Source organism: Panicum hallii, chromosome 1 (assembly GCF_002211085.1).
Source record: "Panicum hallii strain FIL2 chromosome 1, PHallii_v3.1, whole genome shotgun sequence".
Classification (NCBI taxonomy): domain Eukaryota; kingdom Viridiplantae; phylum Streptophyta; class Magnoliopsida; order Poales; family Poaceae; genus Panicum; species Panicum hallii.
Window position 1 is genome coordinate 36,631,707 of NC_038042.1, and position 7,750 is coordinate 36,639,456.

Genomic DNA, 7,750 nt, shown 5'->3' on the forward strand with positions numbered 1-7,750 from the left:
ATCAAGTCCGAGTTGGACTCAGTGCCTGTTTGTTATCAAGTCTGAGTTGAATTCGGTGCTGGTTGCATCTGAGTCCGAACTGTGCACTAAAGGCAATAGCACTTCACACATATATTTAAGTGTTCGGCCCACTCCAGAGAGAGAGAGAGAGAGCGTGTGTGGTGACTTGCTTAGTTGTATTCCTTTGTTCATAGCATCTGTTTTTGAGGTTTCCCCTGAAAAAAAAAAGAAAAAAAAGAAAAAAAGGATTAGTGTTAAAAAAAAGAAAAAAAAAGAAGAAGCAAGGGGCTAATTCATTGCGTGTGTTTTTTCCCTTCTGTTCGGAGTGGTGCTTTGTGACTTCCTTTGTGTCCAGGCTCGCATCTCTAGCACGGTCTAGACTAGTACTAGCACAGTACCACCGTTGAACGATTATTCAGCTTGCTTTTGTGACTAACGTGGTGCTAGTACTTCCTTATTCAAGCCCACCTACAGCTCCACATATCCGACTACAGCTCCACAGGTCTTGTTGCTGCAGTGCTGATACACTTCATTCCGCGGTTGCGGACTTGTTGGTTGCCGTCCCCTCCTAGCAGCAAGGTAAGAATTGGTAAGAGCTTGTGCAACAGGTTGATAGTGAGCGCCTTGCAGTAGCTACACCCTATTAGCTGTAGGGATTTTACTACTTCACTTACTTTTCTTGTTGTTCTTGTTTTTCTCACCATGGCAGGCTCCGAGGAGGATCATAGCTTGCATCAGTCTCCACGTACCAGGGGCATCATACAACATTTTGAAAGGCAAGTGCAGCGGCACACAGAGGGACTTGATAATGATATGCAGGTGACGAATGACAAGATTGGACAATTGGAGGCTACGCATATTGCCACCAACACCAAGCTTACGGGTCTGGAGACAGCGGTCGGCAATATTGACAAGAGTCTTGCTGCTCTTTTGCGGCGTTTTGATGAGCTCCATGCGAAGACCAATGAACAGCGTGATGATCGGGAGGAGGAATATATTGCTGATACTGAACAGGATGAACAAGACGCTCGCCATCGCCGACGGCTACGCACTAATCGTAGAGGTATGGGTGGTTTTCGCCACCGTGAGGTACGGACCAATGATGACGCTTTCAGCAAGATTAAATTTAAGTTACCTCCTTTTGATGGTACATATGACCCTGATGCATACATTTCTTGGGAAATTGCTGTTGATCAAAAGTTTGCATGCCATGATTTTCCTGAGAATGCACGTGTTAGGGCTGCTACTAGTGAGTTCACTGATTTTGCTTCTGTTTGGTGGATAGATGAAGCGTCCCCCCATCAGGGAAGACTTAAAAGTGATGCTTTATCAGTCCCAGGAGGCTGATAACACTTTTATTACATCAGATGGTACATCACCATACAACTCTACGCGGTAATGGGCAGTGAAGCGCCACTATCGCGAGGATCACAACCAAAACCCACACTACTACACTGGCTACGAAAAGAGAGTCATCAGAGTCTTGTGCCATGCGGAACTCCAGCGGTGGCCCTAACCACAGGCAAGACTGGGTGCCGGACGAAACCCTACTCGACGTCTTCGGGGAGGTAGTCTGGGTCTTCTGCTGTAAAAAGTAAGAATGGGGTGAGTACAAACGTACTCAGCAAGTCCAATCACACCCACGGAGGGGGGTATGACAGAAATCAATGCACAGGACAATCCAAGGGTACGGTTATGGTTCATTTGCGGAAAACTCGGTTGTATGCAGCGGTTCGTTTAAAAACATTCTCAAAACAAGTTTTCTAGTACCAAGAAGCACATGATGTTGATCCACACAGGATCCAAGTTTTAAGCCGCTACCGGACTCCCCGTCCGCCGTAGCAAACGGCACAACTGCCGGACACTTTCCAAACAACCCACACCAGTCCAACCATTTCCGGAGAGAAACACTAGTTATGTGACCACACCATAACTTACCCAATACCGTGGGCACGGCTATTCGAATAGATTTTAACTCTGCAGAGGTGTGCAACTTTACCCACAGGTGAGGTACCACAGCACGATCACCTTAGTGTCAGTGCAGATCCCAACAAAGCCATTACCCACCTTAGCTAGACCTGACTAGCCACCACAGGATCCATCAAGGGGTCATTCGACCTATCTCCGAGGTTTAACCGGGGCATAAGTCACACAGAGCTTATCCCTTCTCCTTGATCACCCGTTGCTCTCAGCCCTCCTGATGGCTATCAGACTAACTAGTGGGATTTATGCTAAGCCGTTGCCCATACAACGGTTAAGTGGTTTGCACGACAGGAAGCTAGGTGAGATGACACATCAACTCGGTCCTTAGGGGTGACAAGATGGATATCTCCCTTCCTCGCTCAACCACACAGGTACAAGCACACCAACGGCAATTCACACAGAAATGCCATCCATCCCGTCTGACTCGTCTTTCAAAACCACATTTTATCCCTCCCACACACGCACACATTTTCTTTATAAAACCCGGTGGTCAAGGAACGGTTATCACAAATCAAGGGTGGCTATCCTACCATGTTTTCAGCAAGCAAAATCATGCAATTTTATAAAACAGGCCACTGGGTTGTGTTTATAAAAACTAGGACAGAAACATGCATCAAAGGGCGGGATTGAACTTGCCATCATCAAACCCTTGCGGGAGGTCCTGATCGAAGCACTGTCCCTCGGGCTCGGGGTCGCAGAACTGGTCCTCGTTCACTTGATCACAGTCGGGACCTTCCTCGTTCACTCCGTGTCCTACGACGCAAACAAACAAACACGCAATCAAGCGAAAGAACTAAAAGCTTTCATCGTTGAGCTTAAATCGGAAATAATTTAGTTACGGAGATAGGGGTAATATTTTTGGGTGGTTTCTTAATGGCATGGTTAGAACTATACTAGAAAGGGCGTGGTAGAGTTTCGGGTCGATCGGAGATCGTTTGGCGCATAAAATGACGAGTTAAAGAGGGTTTCGGGGGTTAAACTTGGGTCCAGGGGTTTGTTCGTAATTATCCGGAAGGAGTACGGACCTATTTGCGAATCCTAGAATTACTCGGGGCATGCTAAAGGGTGTCGGTTATACTTAGGTTTATGTAATGAAGGGGTTCGGTTTGAATTAATAGAAGAGCAGGGTTTCTTTTGCAAAAGGGAGTAAATAGGGGGGGAGGTTTTATAGGAAATAGAGGGAGAGGGGGGTCTTTGGGCAAAATTGCCCTTCTCCTTCCTCTTCCCCGCACAGAACAGAGGAGAGGGGGGGGGTGGGGGCGCTCGGCGCCGATTCCCGGCGCCCAAGGCGCGGCGGCGGCCGGGGATAGGGGCAAAAGGGAGGGAAGGAGGAGGGGATTTGATTCCCGGCCTCACCTCGGGCCGGGGCGGTGTGAGGAGGCCGGGCGACGGCGGGCAGCGGGCGGCGGCAGAGCGGTGTGCGGCGGCGGCGCTACGGCTTGGGGCGGGAGGCCGTGTGCGGGTGCCGAGCTCGGAGGCGGGGTGGGGGCCCTTTTATAGGTGACCAAAGGCGGTGGAGCGGTGGTGGTCGGTGAGGAGGCCGGCGAGCGGTGCGGAGCTCCTTAATGGCGTCTTCGTCATGACGCGGCGGCGCGGGCGACGAAGCCGGAGCGAAGCGACGGCTCGGTGCGGGCACGTGGGGAAACGCTGTGCGAATACAGGGGCGACGGCGCGAGCGGCGAGGGCGGAACGCCAGCGGCGGACGGCGCGGCACGCACGGGGGCAGGCGCGCGCGTGCGCGGGTGGCGCGGCAAGGCGCGGGCCAGGGGCAGGGTGCAGGCGACGGGCGGCGCGGCGCGGCGCACGGCCACGCGCTGCGCGTGCGCGTGCGTCGCGGCACGGCCGGGGCAAGGCCCGCGCGCGGCGCGGACAGGGCCGGTGCGCGGCCAGGGGCGAGGGCGCGAGGGCGCGCGCGCGTGCGCGGCGCGGGTGTGGTTGGCCAGGAGCAGGCGCGCGCGTGCGTGAGGGAAGGGGGGGGGGCGGCGTGGCCCGGAAGCGGGAGGCCGGGCGGTGCTCGGTAGCAGGGGAAGGGGAGAAGAGAAGGGAGGAGAAGGGAGGAGGGAAAAGAAAAGGGGAGAAGAAAGGAAAAAAAAGAAAAGGGGAGAAAGAAATGGGAAAAGAAAAAAAGAAAAGGAGAAAGGGAAAGAAAAGAAAATGGGGAAAAGAGAGGAAATGAAAAAGGAAAAAGAATGACGCGTGCCGGCGGGATTCGCGGCGGTGACCGTGGCTGGTCGGCCACGCGCGCGCGACGCTCGCACGCTGCACGAGGAGGACGAGGAGCGGGACCGCGGCCGGATTCGGTGTCGGTTCGGGGATTAGGGTTTCGGGTTGAGCGGGCTTCGGCGACGAAAAGGTTTCGAACAAACATGTCTTAGCGCGTAATTTGACTTGGAAATTTTTAGGGCGTCACAATAGAACATGGCAAGAAAAATGCTGATGACATGCCACAAACTTGGGATGCTTTGAAACGGGTCATGCGGGCTAGATTCGTTCCTTCTTACTATGCACGTGATCTGTTACATAAGTTACAACAATTGAGGCAGGGCACTAGAAGTGTAGAAGAATATTATCAGGAATTGCAAATGGGTATGCTACATTGTAATTTAGTGGAGGATGAGGAACCTGCTATGGCTAGATTTTTGGGCGGGTTAAATAGAGAAATTCAGGACATTCTTGCGTATAAAGATTATACTAACGTAACTCGTTTGTTCCATCTTGCTTGTAAAGCTGAAAGGGAGGTACAGGGACGACGTGCTAGTGCTAGGTCTAATGTTTCTGCAGGTAAATGTACATCATGGCAGCCACGCACGACTACTTCTATGGGCGGACGTGCACCTGTACCAGCTCCTTCACCGAGTCGTACAGCAGCGTCTTCTCCATCCAGCGACAAGCCACGCGCTCCTCCCACCACTTCAGCAACCAAGACTGTCCAGAAGCCAGCCGCTAGTGCTTCCTCGGTTGCATCCACGGGTAGAACAAGGGATGTCCAGTGTCATCGGTGCAAGGGCTTTGGGCACGTGCAGCGTGATTGTCCTACCAAGCGCGTTTTGGTGGTCAAAGATGATGGTGCCTATTCCTCTGCTAGTGATTTTGATGACGATACGCTTGCTTTGTTTGCTGCTGACCATGCAGGTAACGAGGGACCACCAGACGAACATATTGATGCAGGGGCAGCCGAACACTACGAGAGTCTCATTGTGCAGCGTGTGCTTAGTGCACAGATGGAGAAGGCGGAGAAAAATCAGCGACACACGCTGTTCCAAACTAAGTGTGTCATTAAAGAGTGTTCGTGTCGTATGATTATTGATGGAGGTAGCTGCAACAATTTGGCTAGCAGCGAACTGGTGGAGAAGCTTGCACTTAGCACCAAACCACACCCACACCCGTATCACATTCAATGGCTAAACAACAGTGGTAAGGCTAAGGTAACGATGCTGGTGCACATTAATTTTGCAATCGGATCATATCATGATGTTGTTGAGTGCGATGTTGTGCCTATGCAAGCTTGCTATATTCTGCTCGGTAGGCCTTGGCAATTTGATACGGATTGTGTGCATTATGGTAGGTCAAATCAGTTTTCGCTCTTGCACCATGCTAAGAAAATTGTGTTGCTTCCTATGTCTCCTGAAGCTATTGTGCGTGATGATACTGCTAGAGCTGCCAAAGCTAAAAGTGAGACCAATAAGATTGACAAGTCGGTTGCTAATAAGCAAGATGAGATACGCTTGAAAGGGACTTGCTTGCTTGCTACTAAATCTGATATTAATGACTTGATTGCTACCACTTCTGTTGCCTATGCTTTGGTGTGCAAAGATGCTTTGATTTCCATTCACGATATGCAGCACTCTTTGCCCCCTACTGTCGCTAACGTTTTGCAGGAGTATTCTGATGTGTTTCCAAGTGAAATACCAGCGGGGCTGCCACCAATACAAGGGATTGAGCACCAAATTGATCTGATTCCAGGTGCATCGCTGCCCAACCGTGCGCCGTACAGGACCAATCCGGAAGAAACGAAAGAGATTCAGCGACAAGTGCAAGAACTACTCGACAAAGGTTATGTACGTGAGTCTCTTAGTCCTTGTGCTGTTCCGATTATTTTAGTCCCTAAGAAAGATGGAACGTGGCGTATGTGTGTCGATTGTAGAGCTATTAACAATATCACAATTCGATATCGACATCCTATTCCACGTTTGGATGATATGCTTGATGAATTGAGTGGTGCTGTTGTGTTTACCAAAGTTGATTTGCATAGTGGGTACCACCAGATTCGCATGAAATTTGGAGATGAATGGAAAACTGCTTTCAAAACTAAGTTCGGGTTATATGAGTGGTTAGTCATGCCTTTTGGGTTAACTAATGCACCTAGTACCTTCATGCGATTAATGAATGAGGTTTTGCGTGCTTTCATTGGCAAATTTGTTGTGGTCTACTTTGATGATATTCTGATTTACAGCAAATCCATGGAGGCACATCTTGATCATTTACGTGCTGTTTTTACTGCTTTACGTGATGCACGTTTATTTGGTAACCTTGAGAAGTGCGTCTTTTGCACAGATCAAGTATCTTTTCTTGGCTATGTTGTCACTCCACAGGGAATTGAAGTTGATCAAGCCAAAGTGGAAGCTATTCAGGGATGGCTTGTACCAAAGACCATCACACAGGTGCGGAGTTTTCTAGGACTTGCTGGGTTCTATCGTCGCTTCGCGAAGGATTTCAGCACCATTGCAGCACCGTTGAATGCGCTTACGAAGAAGGGGGTGCCCTTTTCTTGGGGCACCACACAAGAGAATGCGTTCACCATGTTGAAAGATAAGTTGACACATGCACCTCTCCTCCAACTTCCTGATTTTAATAAGACCTTTGAGCTTGAATGTGATGCTAGTGGAATTGGTTTGGGTGGTGTTTTGTTACAAGATGGTAAACCTGTTGCATATTTTAGTGAAAAATTGAGCGGACCTGTTCTAAATTATTCTACTTATGACAAGGAATTGTATGCTCTTGTGCGCACATTAGAAACATGGCAGCATTATTTGTGGCCCAAAGAGTTTGTTATCCATTCTGATCATGAATCTTTGAAACATATTCATAGTCAAGGAAAACTGAACCGTAGACATGCTAAGTGGGTTGAATTTATTGAATCTTTTCCTTATGTCATCAAACACAAGAAAGGGAAAGAGAACGTCATTGCTGATGCTTTGTCTAGGCGATATACTTTGTTGACACAACTTGATTGTAAGATTTTTGGTTTGGACACAATTAAAACACAATATGTGAATGATGCTGATTTTAAGGATGTTTTGCTGCATTGTAAGGATGAAAAAGCATGGAACAAATTCATCATCAATGATGGGTTTGTGTTTCGAGCTAACAAGCTATGCATTCCAGCTAGCTCCGTTCGTTTGTTGTTGTTACAGGAAGCGCATGGCGGTGGCTTGATGGGGTATTTTGGAGCAAAGAAGACAGAGGATGTACTTGCTGGTCATTTCTTTTGGCCAAAAATGAGAAGAGATGTGGAGCGATTTGTTGCACGCTGCACTACATGTCAAAAAGCTAAGTCACGTTTAAATCCGCATGGTTTGTATATGCCTTTACCAGTTCCTAGTGCTCCTTGGGAGGATATTTCTATGGATTTCGTGTTGGGATTGCCTAGAACTAGGAAGGGACGTGATAGCGTTTTTGTGGTTGTGGATAGATTTTTCAAGATGGCACACTTTATTCCATGTCATAAAACTGATGATGCTACACATGTTGCTGATTTGTTCTTTCG